At 47.3% G+C, this 20,000-nt stretch overlaps 2 long non-coding RNA genes across 2 annotated transcripts; both read right to left on the reverse strand.

Annotated features, from left to right (window-relative positions):
* Positions 1 to 1,596: 1,596 nt before the first annotated feature.
* Positions 1,597 to 3,457, reverse strand: LOC127905654 (uncharacterized). The gene is made up of 2 exons (XR_008059879.1): positions 2,768 to 3,457; positions 1,597 to 1,860 (listed from the first exon to the last, which is right to left on the reverse strand). It is a non-coding gene; the product is annotated as an uncharacterized LOC127905654 (long non-coding RNA).
* Positions 3,458 to 10,112: 6,655 nt separating this feature from the next.
* LOC127905653 (uncharacterized) lies at positions 10,113 to 12,078 on the reverse strand. The gene is made up of 2 exons (XR_008059878.1): positions 11,284 to 12,078; positions 10,113 to 10,376 (listed from the first exon to the last, which is right to left on the reverse strand). It is a non-coding gene; the product is annotated as an uncharacterized LOC127905653 (long non-coding RNA).
* Positions 12,079 to 20,000: the final 7,922 nt, after the last annotated feature.

Consider the following 20,000-nt stretch of genomic DNA (forward strand, 5'->3'; position numbering starts at 1 on the left):
TGTCTACCCCTGCCAGAGCTGAAATAACACTTATTGCTCTTTAGGGGGGTGCCCCCTGATTGGCCATGGGGCGCGCTGGCCTGGCGCCCATAGGCCTGCCGCGGGGGATTTGCGGGCTGCTGCTACACTCGGACTAAAGTGGGGGGCCTCACGGCCCGAAGTTTCGGCGGCATCGATGACCCGTTTTCCGGCCGGCGACGACCTTCTGCTCTTCAAGGGGCATCTCGATTCGGCCACCAGTCTGGCGCCCCAAAAATACCACGCGCGCGCGCCCGCGCTGGGCGCCCTTGGGCGCTTGGGTGCGCGCGCGTGACGTCCCGCAGCCCCCGCAGCCATGCTAAGCTGACGAAAACAGGGGCTGCCGCGGACAATTGCAGCCTACACGCAGATCCCGCAGCCCACGCAGCCATGCTAGGCTGACGAAAACAGGGGCTGCCGCGGACAATGGCAGCCTACACGCAGCCATGCCGCGCTGCGCGACGCGGGGACTGCCCCTGCTGGCTTGCTCTCCATCCCGCGCTGCCTTCGGGCCTTGGCCCCCTGCGTTCTGGCCTACCCCCTGCGGGGGAGAGGCTAGGCGCTGCAGGGGCCAGCCCGACGTCGCTGGCCGCGGCAGGCGACAGCCCCTGCTGGCTTGCTCTCTCGCCCGCGGGGGGGCTGCCTTCGGGCCCTGGCCCCCCGCGTTCTGGCCTGCCCCCTGCGTGGGAGAGGCTAGGCGCTGCAGGGGCCAGCCCGACGTCGCTGGCCGCGGCAGGCGACAGCCCCTGCTGGCTTGCTCTCTCGCCCGCGGGGGGGCTGCCTTCGGGCCCTGGCCCCCCGTGTTCTGGCCTGCCCCCTGCGTGGGAGAGGTTAGGCGCTGCAGGGGCCAGCCCGACGTCGCTGGCCGCGGCAGGCGAGCTGCCGGGGTTCCCGCATTCCTACAACAAAACGTCGTGCTTTCCACATGAAATCAATCCAGTAAAATCAGCCATATTTTTATGAGGCTGCCCACTGAATTTGGGGTCATTCCGGGCCGGTTCCTATTTTTTCGGATTTCCTCGATTTTTAATGGTAGGAAAATAAAAAAAATACTTCCCGACCTCGAAAAAATCTGGAAAAATTAATAAAGTTGGATTGGATTTTTGCCAACCTCTGTGCAAAATTTCAGCTCAAAATACCAAGAAATGAATTTTTTAGAGGGGGGGTGACAGCTGGGACCTAGTAGTGTCTACCCCTGCCATAGCTGAAATAACACTTATTGCTCTATAGGGGGGTGCCCCCTGACTGGCCCTGGGGCGCGCTGGCCTGGCGCCCATAGGCCTGCCGCGGGGGATATGAGGGCTGCTGCTACACTCGGACTAAAGTGGGGGGCCTCATGGCCCGAAGTATTGCCGGCATCGATGACCCGTTTTCCGGCCGGCGACGACCCGATTCCGGCCACCGTCTTCGGGACCCGCTCCAAGCCGTCGGGCGCGTTGGGGCTGCTTATCCGCGGCGTGGGCGTGGCATTCATTTGCCGTGCTCGTGCCAAGGTGCTGGCAGCTGCTGCGCGGCCGTCTGCTTGCCGCGACGTCACGGCGGCGGTGGCGTGATTTAATACAATCAATGGTCATCCAAAGCGAATCTTACACAAACACATAATATTAAGGTTGCATGATTTGAAGTTCATATTAAAAATATATATACATGGACATGAGTTTGCATTCTTATACTACTAATAGCCATCACAAATTTTAAACAAAAAGGATCTAATAAAAGTTATACATTTAGTACATTGATCCCTACAAAATACATTGTGAGTTAGAATGCATCTACTTAATTCCTTGCAAAAGTAGATTCCCGTGTATCGGGTATCCTAGACATCTCGTTGGTGTGACGTCCCTGCAGCAGTACAAAACATTTAAGAGAAAACAAATACTTAAAATAATAATAATGGTAACTAACGGCCTAGCAATTAAATAAGCATTAACATTTATAATTTCTTCATGTATTTGATGTAACAATTAGTAGTACATATAGATACACAAGTTTTCAAATGCCATTCGCCGAAACTAGTCGTTTATTTGTCCCGGCTATCCATTCGGATTCCATAGCGATAGCTGCGTCGCTGCCAATCCTAAAATCGGCAGCCGAAACTACATCGCTGCCGATCAAGGAATCGGCAGCGAAACTGGGTCGCTGCCGATTTCTGTATCGGCAGCGAAGACTGCATCGCTGCCGATCCAGAATCGGCAGCGGAAACTGCGTCGCTGCCGATTTCTGTATCGGCAGCGGAAACTAGGTCGCTGCCGATTTCTGTATCGGCAGCGAATACTGTGTCGCTGCCGATCCAGAATCGGCAGTGGAACTGCGTCGCTGCCGATCCACAATCGGCAGCGAAATCATCCCTTTTTAACCCGGCCATCCATTCGGACGCCATTAGCCAAAGCTAATCATTCTTTGTCCCGGCCATCCATTCGGATGCCATTAGCCGAAGCTAATCACTCTTTTGTCCCGGCCATCCATTCGGATGCCATTAGCCGAAGCTAATCACTCTTTGTCCCGGCCTGGATGCCATTAGCCGAAGCTAATTAGTCCTTCATCCCGGCCATCCATTCGGACGCCATTAGCCGAAGCTAATCATTCTTTGTCCCGGCCATCCGTTTGGATGCCATTAGCCGAAGCTAATCAGTCTTTTATCAACAATTAAGCGTTCGACAATTTAATATCGGTTCTAACAATATGGTAGTACTCAAGTTAAAATATTCCAAGATTCAATGTATGAAAAAGAAAGGTGCAAGTCACCTACCTGCTCCACCTGTGGGTCGTTCCTGTCTTGATGATGGTCCAATCCCGACCGCACCACCTAAGACATCAATGGTCACAAATCAGCACAGTTGTATTTATTTTATTTTTGAATCACATTCATCATCACACTTATTTCAATAGTTCATATGTTCACATTCAAGTGTTCCCTATTTTACACCATCATATCATGAAATTGTTATTAGCATTTAAGTCATTCCTGCCTAGGAGGCTTATTGTAGGAATCGGCAGTGAGAACTGGTTCGCTGCGGGCTGCCCAATTCGGCAGCGAGAACTGGTTCGCCGCAGGCTGCCAGTTCGGCAGCGAGAACTGCACCGCTGTTGGCGCCACAGTTTCGCTGCACAACGCACAACTCGGCAGCGAATATCACTTCGCTGCAGGAGGTTCAGCTGCGGCAGCGAAACAGAATTTCGCTGCGCAACACACAAATCGGCAGCGAATATCAAATCGCTGCAGCAGGTTCAGTTGCGTCAGCGAAACAGAATTTCGCTGCGCAACACACAAATCGGCAGCGAATATCAAATCGCTGCAGCAGGTTCAGTTGCGGCAGCGAAACAGAATTTCGCTGCGCAACACACAAATCGGCAGCGAATATCAATTCGCTGCAGCAGGTTCAGTTGCGGCAGCGAAACAGAATTTCGCTGCGCAACACACAAATCGGCAGCGAATATCAAATCGCTGCAGCAGGTTCAGTTGCGTCAGCGAAACAGAATTTCGCTGCGCAACACACAAATCGGCAGCGAATATTAATTCGCTGCAGCAGGTTCAGTTGCGGCAGCGAAACAGAATTTCGCTGCGCAACACACAAATCGGCAGCGAATATTAATTCGCTGCAGCAGGTTCAGTTGCGGCAGCGAAACAGAAATTTCGCTGCGCAACACACAAATCGGCAGCATCAATTTCAGCACAATCATCACAGTAGAACACATTAATTCCAGCAACAAACATCACAGCAGAACACATTAATTACCCCCTAGTTAAAGCCAGCCTTCTGCCATGATTTGTTAGATGTTCTGAAATTGACTTTATTTCACTTTTGTTTGCTTGTTCTCTTGGTTAATTTCAGCTTCCTTCACAGCTGGCTTAGGTCTTAGATCAATTCTTTTCTTAGGGTTTTTCTTCTTCATTTTCGTTTTTGATCTTACGGGGGAGAGGAAGAGAGTTTCATGACCCATACCTTCTGAATTTAACTAAGTTTGAGGAAGGTTTGACACTATTCAGCTGCTGGTTCTCCTCCTTCTTCTTCCTCTCACGTTTTCCGGCTCTCTTTTTCCTCTCCTCTATGCAGCTGCCCACTCCTCTCTCAAGGTCTCATCTCTCCCTAACAAGTTCACAAAGTAATCTCTACTGGTCTGATTCACGTTTCTGTTGTGAAAGGGGAAGGGAAGAACGGCATGCAGCTGCTGGATTTGGAAGAAGATGGGTCATTCTCTCTCCCCTCTTTGTACTTATACTACCCATCCAATGAAATGGGTTGTTTGGGGGTTGGTTTAGGTGTGTCCTTATCCTTGTTTGGTTTATCTAAAACCAGTTTTACCCCTCCCTCCCAGCTCTGCGTCACTGTTCATTGAGAAATCGGCAGCGAAAACTGCGTCGCTGCCGATTTCTGCATCGGCAGCGAAAACTGCGTCGCTGCCGATTTCTGCATCGGCAGCGAAAACTGCGTCGCTGCCGATCAAGAAATGGGCAGCGAAAACTGTGTCGCTACCGATTTCTGTATCGGTAGTGAAGGCTGCGTCGCTGCCAAGTCCAGAATCGGCAGCGAAAACTGCGTCGCTGCCGATTTCTGCATCGGCAGCGAAAACTGCGTCGCTGCCAAGTCCAGAATCGGCAGCGAAAACTGCATCGCTGCCTAGTCCAGAATCGGCAGCGAAAACTGCATCGCTGCCGATTTCTGCATCGGCAGCGAAAACTGCGTCGCTGCCAAGTCCAGAATCGGCAGCGAAAACTGCATCGCTGCCCAGTCCAGAATCGGCAGCGAAAACTGCGTCGCTGCCGATTTCTGCATCGGCAGCGAAAACTGCATTCATCATCATCCCTCTCTCTCTAAATATATATATATATATATATATATATATATATATATATATATATATATATATTTTCCTTTGGGTGTTTACATTCTCCCCTCCTAAATATGAATTTCGTCCTCGAAATTTAAGAAGTTTCACACTCCATACCTGGTAGATCAAATAAATTGGGGTACTTTTTTCTCATCTCTGCCTCCCTCTCCCAAGTTTCCTCTTCTACTTGAGCATTTCGCCATAAGATTCTAACGATGGGGATCTTTTTGCTCCGTAACTCCTTCACTTCTTGATCTAGTATCCTTATGGGCCTCAATTCCAGTGTTAAGTCTTCCTTGACCTCTACTGGGACCTGGGGTAGAACTCGGGCGGGGTCTACGTTAGCCTTCCTTAACAAGGAGACATGGAACACATCATGGACCCTGGCTAACTGTGGGGGCAAATCCACCTTGTAGGCTACTGGTCCAACTCGTTGTAAGATTTTGAAGGGTCCAATGAAACGGGGAGTTAACTTCCCTTTCAATCCAAATCGTAACATGTTCTTCCATGGGGCTACCTTCAGGAACACCTGGTCCCCCGTACTGAACTCGAGAGGTCTTCTCCTCACATCGGCATACTTCTTCTGTCTATCCTGTGCGGCTTTGATGCGATCCCTGATAATTCTCACTTTCTCCGTGGTGACTTGAACTAACTCTGCGCCATATAACTTCCGGTCCCCAATTTCCTCCCAACATAAAGGAGTTCTACACCTCCTACCATACAAGGCTTCATATGGGGCCATCCCTATTGTGGCTTGGTGACTATTGTTATACGTGAACTCCACCAATGCCATGTGTTCCTCCCAGTTTCCTCCAAATTCTAGCACACATGCCCGTAATAGGTCTTCCAAGACTTGAATGACTCTTTCCGATTGGCCATCCGTTTGAGGGTGAAACGCAGTGCTCATGTCCAATCTTGTCCCCAAGGCATGTTGTATGCTCGGCCAAAGTCGAGAGGTGAACCTAGGATCTCGATCCGATACAATGGACACCGAAATCCCATGAAGTCGTACCACCTCATTTATGTAGATCTTGGCAAGCTTGTCCACCGAGTCGGTCATCTTTACAGGCAAGAATAGTGCGGATTTCGTCAACCGATCCACAATGACCCATATCGCATCATTTCCTTTTCTCCCCTTGGGAAATCCTGACACGAAATCCATGGTGATCATCTCCCACTTCCATTCTGGAATTTGTAATGGCTGTAATGGTCCCGCAGGCCTTTGGTGTTCAACCTTGACTTGTTGACATATCCCACACTTTGACACATACTCAGCTATTTCCCTTTTCATATTAGGCCACCAATAGAGGTGTTTCAGGTCTCGGTACATCTTAGTGCTGCCAGGATGTATGGAGAATTTGGACTCATGTGCTTCTTGCAGAACCATACGTTTAACTGTTTCGTCATCAGGCACGTACAACCGTTGTCCCATCATCAAGGATCCATCATCCGCTACTCGGAATTTCATTTCTACCCCGGCCTCCACATTCTTCCTAATCTTGGATCCCACCTTGTCATGGAATTGGGCATGTAGTATCTGTTCTCGATACGTTGGTCGCACCAATAATTGGGCTACTAACCCACCTCTTGCATCAATTCCCAAATCTGCACCCAACTCTTTTAATTCTGCCAATTGCCGCTCCTTTCCCACTGTTAAGCTTCCCAAGGAGGCTTTATTTTTGCGACTGAGGGCATCTGCCACCACATTTGCTTTCCCCGGGTGGTATTCTATGGTGCAATCATAATCCTTAATGAGCTCTATCCACCTTCTTTGCCGCATGTTCAACTCCTTTTGCGACATCAGATACTTCAGGCTCTTATGATCAGTAAAAATTTGGGTTCGAGACCCATACAAATAGTGTCTCCATATCCTCAAGGCAAATACTACAGCTGCCAACTCCAGGTCGTGCACCGGGTAGTTCACCTCATGAGTCTTTAATTGCCTTGATGCATAGGCGATCACCTTCCCATGTTGCATCAAAACACACCCCAATCCCTTCCCCGAGGCATCACTATATACCACAAAACCCTCGGTCCCTGAGGGGAGAGTTAAGACTGGAGCAGTGGTGAGCCTCCTCTTCAATTCTTGGAAGCTTGCCTCACATTCTTCCGACCACACCCACTTCTTATCCTTCCTAGTTAGCTGGGTCAAAGGGGTTGCAATCAGGGAAAAACCTTCGATAAATCTCCGATAGTATCCTGCAAGTCCCAGGAAACTACGTATTTCAGTGACCGAAGTCGGTCTTTCCCATTTCAAGACTGCTTCAACTTTTTGAGGGTCGACAAAAACACCTTCGGCTGAAATGACTTGTCCCAAAAACGTCACTCTTTTCAGCCAAAATTCACATTTACTCAATTTTGCATATAACTGGTGATCTCTCAAGGTTTGTAAGGTTTGTCTCAAGTGTTCTTCGTGCTCCTTGAAAGAATTCGAGTACACCAGTATATCATCAATGAATACCACCACAAACTTATCCAGGTATGGTTGAAAAACCTGATTCATCAAATCCATGAAGAGGGCTGGGGCGTTCGTCAACCCGAACGGTAACACCAAAAATTCATAGTGTCCGTAACGAGTTCTAAATGCGGTCTTTGCTACATCCGCTTCTTTAATCTTCATCTGATAGTACCCTGATCTCAGATCTATTTTCGAGAATGCCCTCGCTCCCTTTAATTGGTCAAACAAATCATCTATCCGAGGTAACGGATACTTGTTTTTCATTGTTATTTTGTTTAACTGTCGATAGTCAATACAAAGCCTATGAGTTCCATCTTTCTTTCTTACAAATAGAACCGGTGCTCCCCAAGGAGAATTACTGGGCCGTATGAACCCCTTGTCTAATAATTCCTGTAATTGAGTCTTTAACTCGTTCAGTTCTGCTGGAGCCATCCGATACGGTTGTTGGGCTATGGGTGGGACTTCAGGAAAAGTGTCTATAGACACCTCTACCTCTCGCTCCGGGGGTAGTCCTGGTAGTTCTTCTGGAAACACATCTGGGAAATCCTTCACCACAGGAATATCCTTCAATCGTGGACCTTCATCATCAGAGTTTAAGATGTATGCGAGGTATCCCATACATCCCTTTCTTAAAAGTTTTTGGGTTGTTACCACCGATATTAAAGCATTCAGTTTGAGAAATCTCTCTCCTTCAAAAGTCATTTTCTCGCCCTTAGATGTTTGGAAAGTAACAGTTTTAGCATAACAATCTATTAGTGCCTTGTATTTACTCAACCAATCCATGCCTAGTATTATGTCAAAATCATGCAGCTCTAAGGGAATCAAGTCTACTTCTGTTTCATACCCGGATAAACTAACCCCCACATCCACATATACAATATTTGTTTCAACCATGTTTCCCATTGGAGTTCCAATTACAAACCCCTTCTCTACTATTTCTACTTCCTTTCTCAATTTAGTGACACTTCTCTTAGCAATGAATGAGTGGGTGGCACCCGGATCAAACAATACATGCATATTAAAATCATTCAACAGTAGTGTACCTGCCACCACATCCGATGCAGCCCTGGCCTCCTCCTGTGTCAGGTGGAAGACCCTCCCTGGGGTCCGATCATTTTGTGCCCTCGGCTTCCCTCGACTGGAGTTTGCCCCTGATTGAGAAGATCTCACTGGCCTATTAACGGTGACTGACTGCTGGTGGCTCTGACTGGGCTGTCTATAGCTCTGTACTTGTCCGGTGTTTCTTTTGGGGCAGTCCCTCTTGTAATGACCTTTCCCACCACAGTAATGACACCCTTGGCTAAGATACTGGCAGTTCCTCCACCTATGACCCTCTCCTTTGCACACAAAGCATCGCCCAGGGGAAACTGAGCAGTCCCCAGGGTGTTTTTGTCCACATTTTACACAAAAAGGATAGTCAACTCCCCTGCGGTCACCGGTCCCAGTTGAAGAGTTTGCCCTCGAGTGCGACTGTCCCGCCATCATTCTCCCACTTGACTGTTGGTGAGGCGGTAATATCAAACTCCCCTTCTTTCCGTGCTGCTCAAACACTCCACTTTTTCCTTTCTTCGGGTGCGGTGGTCTGCCGCTGAAATAGTCCCCATCTCTCTTTTTGCTTATACTCTGATACCCCCCTTGGCTTTCTCCAATACATGCCTCCAGAGCTTGTGCAGCCTCAATCAACTCCCTCACCGATTTAAATCGCAAGGCGATCAATCCTTGTCTCAAATCCTGTCGTAAACCATCTCTCAACTTTTCAATCATATGTTCCTCTGTCGGCACATAATGTGGGGCGAACAATGAGAGGTCATGGAATCTCCTTTCGTACTCCAATACTGACATATCACCCTGTCTTAATGCCAAAAACTCTTGTTCTTTCACCTTGCGATGATACTTGGAATAAAACTGATTCTCAAACTCTGTCTTGAAATCACTCCAAGTTAGGGTCTCAGTCGCACGCCTCAGCTGAACTGTTTCCCACCATGTCATGGCCCTATCAGATAGTAACTGGGATGCACAATTTACCCTCAAACCCTCGGGTATGCTTATTTGAATCATTGTCTTTTCTACCTTCCTGATCCATCTTCCAGCTATCTCTGGATCTTGTTCCCCCATATACGGTTCACAGCCCATTTCCCTCATACTCTTGACTAGTCGCACCAGTGGTACCACATTATCCATGGTCATGCTGGTCGTAGGGGCTGCTGGTGGAATCTGCGTGGTAGGGGTTGTTTGTGCTGCTGAACTAGCCATGCCTTCCATCACTGCTTTAACTATTTGTACAAGGAGTCCTGCATCTACATATTGTGGGGGCACACCAGTTGGAACAGTAGATGGTTGTGCTTCTGATCTTTCTCGCTGCTCCGTTGCGACTGGGGGTGTTCCCTCTGTCTGATGAGGCTTCGGGCCTTCTCCTGCCACCGTATCTTTCCCCTGCAAGGTTTCGGACGGTATTATCGGAGCATGAGATGTCGTATCATCTAAGGGATCTTCGTCTTGCCAATCTTGGGCACCTCGGTTCATGCCCCTCCTTTCTAAGGAGAGCGGCTCAGTTCGTGTCCCTTGTCGGGTGCGTACCATCCTGAAATTCATCACAACAACACATTTATTAATGATCCTCAGGATCCATACCAAGTGCTCTGATACCAACTGTAACAACCCGGCTTTCTAAGCCCAAAACAATAGTAAATTTTTATATATATATATATATATATATATATATTTAATACACATGGTGCCGGTAATCAAAGAACTTGAATCCTCACATCATCAAAATCCAATCCATACAATCAACAGTTCATTCAAAAGCGAATCTTACACAAACACATAATATTAAGGTTGCATGATTTGAAGTTCATATTAAAAATATATATACATGGACATGAGTTTGCATTCTTATACTACTAATAGCCATCACAAATTTTAAACAAAAAGGATCTAATAAAAGTTATACATTTAGTACATTGATCCCTACAAAATACATTGTGAGTTAGAATGCATCTACTTAATTCCTTGCAAAAGTAGATTCCCGTGTATCGGGTATCCTAGACATCTCGTTGGTGTGACGTCCCTGCAGCAGTACAAAACATTTAAGAGAAAACAAATACTTAAAATAATAATAATGGTAACTAACGGCCTAGCAATTAAATAAGCATTAACATTTATAATTTCTTCATGTATTTGATGTAACAATTAGTAGTACATATAGATACACAAGTTTTCAAATGCCATTCGCCGAAACTAGTCGTTTATTTGTCCCGGCTATCCATTCGGATTCCATAGCGATAGCTGCGTCGCTGCCAATCCTAAAATCGGCAGCCGAAACTACATCGCTGCCGATCAAGGAATCGGCAGCGAAACTGGGTCGCTGCCGATTTCTGTATCGGCAGCGAAGACTGCATCGCTGCCGATCCAGAATCGGCAGCGGAAACTGCGTCGCTGCCGATTTCTGTATCGGCAGCGGAAACTAGGTCGCTGCCGATTTCTGTATCGGCAGCGAATACTGTGTCGCTGCCGATCCAGAATCGGCAGCGGAACTGCGTCGCTGCCGATCCACAATCGGCAGCGAAATCATCCCTTTTTAACCCGGCCATCCATTCGGACGCCATTAGCCAAAGCTAATCATTCTTTGTCCCGGCCATCCATTCGGATGCCATTAGCCGAAGCTAATCACTCTTTTGTCCCGGCCATCCATTCGGATGCCATTAGCCGAAGCTAATCACTCTTTGTCCCGGCCTGGATGCCATTAGCCGAAGCTAATCAGTCCTTCATCCCGGCCATCCATTCGGACGCCATTAGCCGAAGCTAATCATTCTTTGTCCCGGCCATCCGTTTGGATGCCATTAGCCGAAGCTAATCAGTCTTTTATCAACAATTAAGCGTTCGACAATTTAATATCGGTTCTAACAATATGGTAGTACTCAAGTTAAAATATTCCAAGATTCAACGTATGAAAAAGAAAGGTGCAAGTCACCTACCTGCTCCACCTGTGGGTCGTTCCTGTCTTGATGATGGTCCAATCCCGACCGCACCACCTAAGACATCAATGGTCACAAATCAGCACAGTTGTATTTATTTTATTTTTGAATCACATTCATCATCACACTTATTTCAATAGTTCATATGTTCACATTCAAGTGTTCCCTATTTTACACCATCATATCATGAAATTGTTATTAGCATTTAAGTCATTCCTGCCTAGGAGGCTTATTGTAGGAATCGGCAGCGAGAACTGGTTCGCTGCGGGCTGCCCAATTCGGCAGCGAGAACTGGTTCGCCGCAGGCTGCCAGTTCGGCAGCGAGAACTGCACCGCTGTTGGCGCCACAGTTTCGCTGCACAACGCACAACTCGGCAGCGAATATCACTTCGCTGCAGGAGGTTCAGCTGCGGCAGCGAAACAGAATTTCGCTGCGCAACACACAAATCGGCAGCGAATATCAAATCGCTGCAGCAGGTTCAGTTGCGTCAGCGAAACAGAATTTCGCTGCGCAACACACAAATCGGCAGCGAATATCAAATCGCTGCAGCAGGTTCAGTTGCGGCAGCGAAACAGAATTTCGCTGCGCAACACACAAATCGGCAGCGAATATCAATTCGCTGCAGCAGGTTCAGTTGCGGCAGCGAAACAGAATTTCGCTGCGCAACACACAAATCGGCAGCGAATATCAAATCGCTGCAGCAGGTTCAGTTGCGGCAGCAAAACAGAATTTCGCTGCGCAACACACAAATCGGCAGCGAATATTAATTCGCTGCAGCAGGTTCAGTTGCGGCAGCGAAACAGAATTTCGCTGCGCAACACACAAATCGGCAGCGAATATTAATTCGCTGCAGCAGGTTCAGTTGCGGCAGCGAAACAGAAATTTCGCTGCGCAACACACAAATCGGCAGCATCAATTTCAGCACAATCATCACAGTAGAACACATTAATTCCAGCAACAAACATCACAGCAGAACACATTAATTCCAGCAACAATATCACAGCAGAACACATTAATTACCCCCTAGTTAAAGCCAGCCTTCTACCATGATTTGTTAGATGTTCTGAAATTGACTTTATTTCACTTTTGTTTGCTTGTTCTCTTGGTTAATTTCAGCTTCCTTCACAGCTGGCTTAGGTCTTAGATCAATTCTTTTCTTAGGGTTTTTCTTCTTCATTTTCGTTTTTGATCTTACGGGGGAGAGGAAGAGAGTTTCATGACCCATACCTTCTGAATTTAACTAAGTTTGAGGAAGGTTTGACACTATTCAGCTGCTGGTTCTCCTCCTTCTTCTTCCTCTCACGTTTTCCGGCTCTCTTTTTCCTCTCCTCTATGCAGCTGCCCACTCCTCTCTCAAGGTCTCATCTCTCCCTAACAAGTTCACAAAGTAATCTCTACTGGTCTGATTCACGTTTCTGTTGTGAAAGGGGAAGGGAAGAACGGCATGCAGCTGCTGGATTTGGAAGAAGATGGGTCATTCTCTCTCCCCTCTTTGTACTTATACTACCCATCCAATGAAATGGGTTGTTTGGGGGTTGGTTTAGGTGTGTCCTTATCCTTGTTTGGTTTATCTAAAACCAGTTTTACCCCTCCCTCCCAGCTCTGCGTCACTGTTCATTGAGAAATCGGCAGCGAAAACTGCGTCGCTGCCGATTTCTGCATCGGCAGCGAAAACTGCGTCGCTGCCGATTTCTGCATCGGCAGCGAAAACTGCGTCGCTGCCGATCAAGAAATGGGCAGCGAAAACTGTGTCGCTACCGATTTCTGTATCGGTAGTGAAGGCTGCGTCGCTGCCAAGTCCAGAATCGGCAGCGAAAACTGCGTCGCTGCCGATTTCTGCATCGGCAGCGAAAACTGCGTCGCTGCCAAGTCCAGAATCGGCAGCGAAAACTGCATCGCTGCCTAGTCCAGAATCGGCAGCGAAAACTGCGTCGCTGCCGATTTCTGCATCGGCAGCGAAAACTGCGTCGCTGCCGATTTCTGCATCGGCAGCGAAAACTGCATTCATCATCATCCCTCTCTCTCTAAATATATATATATATATATTTTCCTTTGGGTGTTTACAGACTGAGAGCTCTTTCTTTTTTTTGATCAAATGTAAGAAGTATATTAAATCAAAAACGAGCAAGACAAGCTTGCAATACAAGCTGGAAGCCAGCAAAGAACAGAGTAAATACATAAGCTCAAATAGAGAATAAAATCCCTAAAAGAAACAGAAACGAAAAGCCAGCAAAATACAAGTTGAAAACACAAGCCAAAGGCTAAGAAAAAACCAAGAGACAGCCAAACCAAGCATCCAGCCAGCCAAGCCAGCACAGGGGAGAGCCGAAGCCACCCGCACATCCAACAAGCAAACTGCCAAAAAGCCAAGATGGACAGCTCCACAACCCCATGAAGAGACAACCCGACAGAAATTAACCAACCAAAAGCCTTTGCCAAAAACACTCAATTACCTCCTGCACGCGAAGGGAAAAGAGCTCACCAAGAAGGAGCACTAAAAGCCGAAAGCAACAAAAGCACACCGATAGAGACTGCAGCCATAAAGATTGAAGAGCCAAGCTTCCAAGGGGAACCCCCCACGTGGAAAGGAACCACAAGCAACCACTGAAGAAGGGGAAAGAAACCAGCCAATGAGGAGCCTTACACATCATGCAGAGCATGCATAGACAATGAAGGACTGCACCGAAGAACCCAATTAGCAAGCCCCCGGCCCCACCAACAACCAACCTCACGTTAAGACCCATGCAAGCAAAGCTTCTCCATGCATTCAATGTCAAGAGATGAGGAGAAGCCGAAGATAACGAGGCAACATTCCCATAAGCTGGAATCCACGAGAACACCAACTGCATGCGACATGCAACCAACGCAACAGAGAAGCCAATATTATCAAGGAGACATGGGCACCCCAGGAGTGAAGTGGAAAGCTCGGCAACAAAGCATGCAAAATTAGCTATCGCAATGCACCCCAATAAGCCATGCAGAATTGCTCAAAGAGCAGGATAGCCATAAACACAACTGAGAGCTCTTTCTTTCTTTTTTTTGATCAAATGTTAGAAGTATATAGATCAAAAATTTCAGACTAGCAGGAAAAAGAACCAGCTAGCCAGAGAAACAACTGTACAGAACAGGCTTGAGGGAACAGGCTCCCAACAAGCATAACCAGAAAAACTGATCTAACCAGACCGTCAATTATAACCAAAGGAAACACTCCTTCAATTATAACCAAAGGAGACAAAAACTATTACAAGTGAATTACACAAAACAAACAGCACCGAGAGCAACAAAAGGAAGGCAGACTAGAGCCAAAACCCCAGCGGCTAGCCAGCCGAGCCGAAATCAACCAATCATGCAGAGACACTTCCAGCCAAGAGGACATCAACTCTACAGAAGAGACAAAGAGCCCGAGTGTGGAAGAAGACACCAAGCTCAAAAAGCCAGAATCCAAGCCAAGCCATGCCATGGAGAACGAGCGTACCGACATCTCTTCAACTTAAAGCAGCTTCAGCCTAACACTTCCAAAAACCTGCAGCACCATGTGTCCCCCAGCCAAAGAGACAGCGACACGCCAACAGCTCAGGAGCCTGTCCATGCAGGAGCGAGGATGACATTGGCCAATAACATATGCCCAGGTGACAGCCAAAACCAAATTGAATACCCAAAAGCAGTGTTGATCAGAGCGGGGGCGAGAATCAAGCAAAATCCATGCATATCCAAGCCAGCATCCAGTCAAGGCAGAACAACACAACACAAAGGACAACTGTTCATGCAGGCAGAGACTGCTCAACCATGCAAAGGAAAGAACCAGCCAGTCATGCCGAGCCATAAGACAAACTTCTGACAACCCCCAGAGTCAACAATGGCGGCTAGCCAGCCAAACCAAGACAGAGAGAACAGCCAAAGAAGAGCAGCTCTTCCAGCCAAGTAGGATAGAGGAACCAACCAAGATTGAACAGCGTATCAATGCAAAACAAAGGATCCATGCAGACACAGCTCAGCCATGAAGAGCTAACGCCAGCCAATCATGCAATGACACCGAACTTCCCCCATGTAGAGAGGAGGACAACCCCAGTAGCTTGAATCCAGAATGCATGAGCCATGCAGGCAGATATTGACGAATCTCAAGGATAAACCATGAACACCAAACACAGGGAGAATTTAAAAACCAAAGGGGGGGCCCGACAAGAAGCTTCATCACGTAAATATTCATGCATGGCAACAGTACTCCATGCACCCCAAACAATAAACTTCAGCCTAATGCAAGCCAAGCAAACAAAGGAACCCCAAGCATACAAAAGAGAATAAATGGAACGGGCCAAGGAGGAGTGAACAGACAAGCAAAGAAGCTGCAGCACACCAATGAGGAACCAGTCAAGAACAACAGCCAGCATGGATTCCTTAATGAAGAGAAGTGGACCCAGACCGCATTGAACACTCCCAAGCTGTCAACCCACTTGCAGTAAAGAGTGATCCCTCTCATGAAAGTGGAAGATGACATAGAACAGGACTTGGAATCTTCGGAAGACTAAATTGACATCTCTTGAATTCCCATCAAATAGTCTTCGGTTACGCTCCTCCCAAATTAAGTAAACCACTAAGCCAAGAGAAACCCTGTTCATGCGAGCTTGCATACTCCTCTTGTGAGGGTGTAACCAACGAAGAGCACTAGACAAGGAGTGCATATTCCTGCTTAACCGCAACCAGGCTGTGACCAGCGACCACAGACGATTTGGCCATCCACAAAGAAAGAATAAGTGACTGTGAGATTCTTCCTCCTGTCGACAGAATACACAGGTGGGGTCAATGGGGATGAATCGTAAGCGATCCCGAGTGCGGAGTTTGCCCAAAGTAGCCAACCATAAAATGAAACTATATTTTGGTAAGGACCATTGCTCCCAAACAACTAGATGCCATGAAATAGTTGCACCCACAGGTCTAAGGAATTGGTATGCATGGGCAAGAAAAGGGCCTGCATTTGTATCCCAAGTGGTCATCAACTGAATAGTTTCCCTTGTACCGCCACAACGAAGGGAAAGAAGGTCCCTGACCGAAAGAATGGATTTCCACAGAGGGGAAGAGTGTTGATGGGGTTGAATCATCCAGACATCTTCATGGTTTAAATAATAGTGATGGACCCAACGAATCCACACCGAATCCGTTTTGAGATGAAGATTCCAAAGCTGCTTGGTAAGGAAACTTCTGTTACGAGCTTTAAAGTCAAAGAGACCCAGACCTCCTTCAACTTTAGGCAGGCAGAGAAACTTCCATGCAACCAGGGCTGAGCCATTTCTCCCAATGTTCCCCGTCCATAAAAAATTCCTGCAGATACTGGTAAGGCGATGAAGAACCACCTCAGGCATAGGAAAAATGTTGAGCCAGAATTGAACTTTTCCAAATAGCACTGATCGAACAAGTTCAAGACGACCTGCATATGAGAGATGTTTGCCAATCCAGCCTTGAACTGTTAATTCCAAGGCATTCAGTAAAGGAGAAAACTGACTAGCCAATAGCCGGTGAGGACTCAAGGGAACCCCTAAGTAAGTGAAAGGGAAAATCCCTTCCTTGAATCCTGATTCAGTGAGGATGGTATGTTTGTGAGCTTCCCTGACTCCACCAAAGAAGATAGAAGATTTCTGTGGATTGATTACCAGCCCTGAAGTTTGTCCAAAGAGGTGAAGCTGCTGAAGAAGCCATCTAACCGAAGTTGCATCACCCCGTGAGAGAAGGAGGATGTCATCAGCAAAAGCAAGGTGAGTAAGCCGATGAGACTGGCATTTGGGATGAAACCGAAATCCAGGCTGTTGAGAGGCTAGTGTTAGCATTCTGGAAAAGTATTCCATACAACAGATGAAAAGATAAGGGGATAAAGGATCTCCCTGTCTAACACCACTTTTACCCATAAAGAATCCATGAAGATCACCATTCACAGCAACAGAATAAGAGACTGTGGAGACACATTGCATGAGAAGAGAAACAAACCGGCCTGGAAACCCAAGCTGCAGGAGGAGCTGCTCTAGAAAAACCCAGTGAACAGAATCAAATGCTTTCCTGAAGTCCACTTTCAACAGGCAGCGCGGGGAGGAACGTTTTCTGCCATATTGTCTGAGAAGCTCCTGTACAAGATTAATGTTATCACTCATAAACCGTCCACCCAGGAAGGCATTTTGTAAAGGGCTGATAATGGTTGGGAGTGTACAAGCCAGACGACCAGCCAAAAGTTTTGCAATGACCTTATAAATGACATTGCAGCAAGAGATGGGCCTGAAATCAGATGGAGATGTAACATTAGCCGATTTAGGGACCAAAGTGATAATGGAGTGATTAACCTGCCGAAGAAGTCGACCAGAAGTGAAGAAATCTTGGACAGCAGCACAAAAGTCATCCCCAACAATGTGCCAAGCACGCTTAAAAAAAGAAGAAGAATAGCCATCTGGTCCAGGAGCTTTGTCATCCCCTATGCTGAAGACCACCTTGCGGATATCATCTGGGGTGACCGGAGAAAGCAAGAGAGCATGAGAGCTTGAGGGGAGACAAGGACCACTGTTAATAACCTCACTATCAAGAGGAATGGTGGGGGTGGACATTCCAAGCTGTTGCTGAAAGTAATTGACAAAGACCCTGCCAACTTCCTCCAAGGAGGAGCTTGGACAACCTTGGTCGTTCATAATTGCTGGAATGAAGTTCTTTCTGTGAGTATGATTCAGCAAGGCATGAAAGAACTTGGTGCCTCTATCACTTTCTTGAAGGAAATTGCATTTGATCTTTTGGCTGAAAAATTGTTTCTCTGCAAACTTCAGTTGAGAAAGCTTAGATCGGAGAAGCTTTTCCTGGTCCAGTAAGCTGTGATTGTCTCTATCCTGGTGGAGAGATAATTGATGAGCTGCCAACTCATTCTCAAGACGAGAAACACGTTCTGAAATGTGACTGAAGTGGGCCCGATTGAGCTCCTTTAGAAGCTTCTTTAGAAACTTTAGGCGACGACACAAGAGGTACATGGGGGTGCCATACAGATTCGAAAACCAATGAGAAGAGACAACGTCAAGGAATTGATCATGGGAAGCCCACATGTTGAAGAATTTGAAGTTCCGTCTGCCTGAGACATGATGATCCAGACTAACTTTAGCCGGAGAGTGATCAGTAAAAGCTCCCGGAGGAGCAAAGTGAACCTGCGTCAAGCGCTGTAGGGAAGCCCAATATGGATTTGTCATAACTCTATCAAGTTTGCTCCACACCAAACCATTGGTCCAACTGTAGTGACAGCCAGTATAATTCACATCCTGGAGGCCAAGGTCTAAACAACATTGACGAAAATCAGAGGATTCATAAGAGGAGACTGGTTCACCATTGTGTTTGTCTGCCGAAGAAAGAACTGAGTTAAAATCTCCAAGAATCATCCAGGGGTTTGATGAGTGCCAGCTTCGTAAATCCGCTTATAGAGGTCGCCGAGCAGAAATAGAGTGGAAGCCATAGACAAAGGTTATGTGGAAGCTGTATTGAGAGATAAGACTATGCACAGAGAGATGTAAAGCTTGAGCAGTAGAAGAGATCATATCAACAGAAACTGTGGAAGGATTCCAGAAAACAACAATACGAGCAATAGAAGCCGTATCTGCATTGGAAATATATTTCCAATCCCGAAGTCTCAACCGGTGAAGGCTGGCAACCCGAGATATAGTCAACTTAGTTTCAACCAGGCCGCAAATATCCATACAAAATTTCTTCATGAGGCCAACCACCTCATGTTGTTTCAGGGGATTATTAAGACCCCTGACATTCCAGCTGTATATAATCATGGAGATGCAGGAGAAGGGATGACCCTTCTACTACCAGGGGTGGTCCTCTTGCTATGACGCCGCATAGTGGTGTTAACTGAAGTCCCCAAAAGAGGAATTGCAAAAGGCCTAGGGGCCAGAATACCATCACCCAACTGGGGAGGCTGTAATCTGGGAGAGGCAACTACCAAACCAACCTCTGCACCTACAGGAGAAACCACTTCTACACAGGCAGGTGGAAGATGTGTTGTACTGGTATTGGCATTAGCAATGCCTAAAGACGGTGGAGGAACAATAAAATCTGTACAGGCAGGAAGTAAAGCAGGAGAAGGAGTATTACCAGAAACTGCTTCCACGGCCGCCCCTTTGAGAGGGGATTTGACACGGTTGTGGGACTTTCGTCTAGACTCCACCATTGTCTAGCCCTCCTCCGGGGCAACACAGTGTTCAACTGGTTGAGGATCCACTGCAGGGGAGTTCGATGTAGCCAAAAGAGGAGCCGGAGCTGACGACCGACTCTGTTCTGGTAAATCTGTGGTTGAGTCCTGCACCGGGTGTGAAATGTGGGGGCCCAGCCTACTAAAGACCCCCACTTTGCTGGCATGGGGAGCCGAAGCAACTCCACCCTCTTTACTACTGGAAGCAGCTTTGGAACAGAGGAGACGAGTATGGCCTATAGAATTACAGAAATTGCAGAATTTTGGTAATGATTCATAAACTACTTTTTGGTGAAGCACCGGACCTGATGGTAGAGGCACAGTTACAGATGCAGGAAGGTCTTCACGAAGATCAAGCTCAATAAGCACTCTTGCATATGACAGACGAGAGAGAGTAGAAGTCATATGGTCACATTGAATGGGCTTGCCTATAACACTTGCAATTTTGGAGAGACACACAGGGGACCAGCAGCAAAGGGGGAGGTTGGGGAATCTCACCCATACAGGCAC

Source organism: Populus trichocarpa, chromosome 8, assembly GCF_000002775.5.
Source record: "Populus trichocarpa isolate Nisqually-1 chromosome 8, P.trichocarpa_v4.1, whole genome shotgun sequence".
Lineage (NCBI taxonomy): Eukaryota > Viridiplantae > Streptophyta > Magnoliopsida > Malpighiales > Salicaceae > Populus > Populus trichocarpa.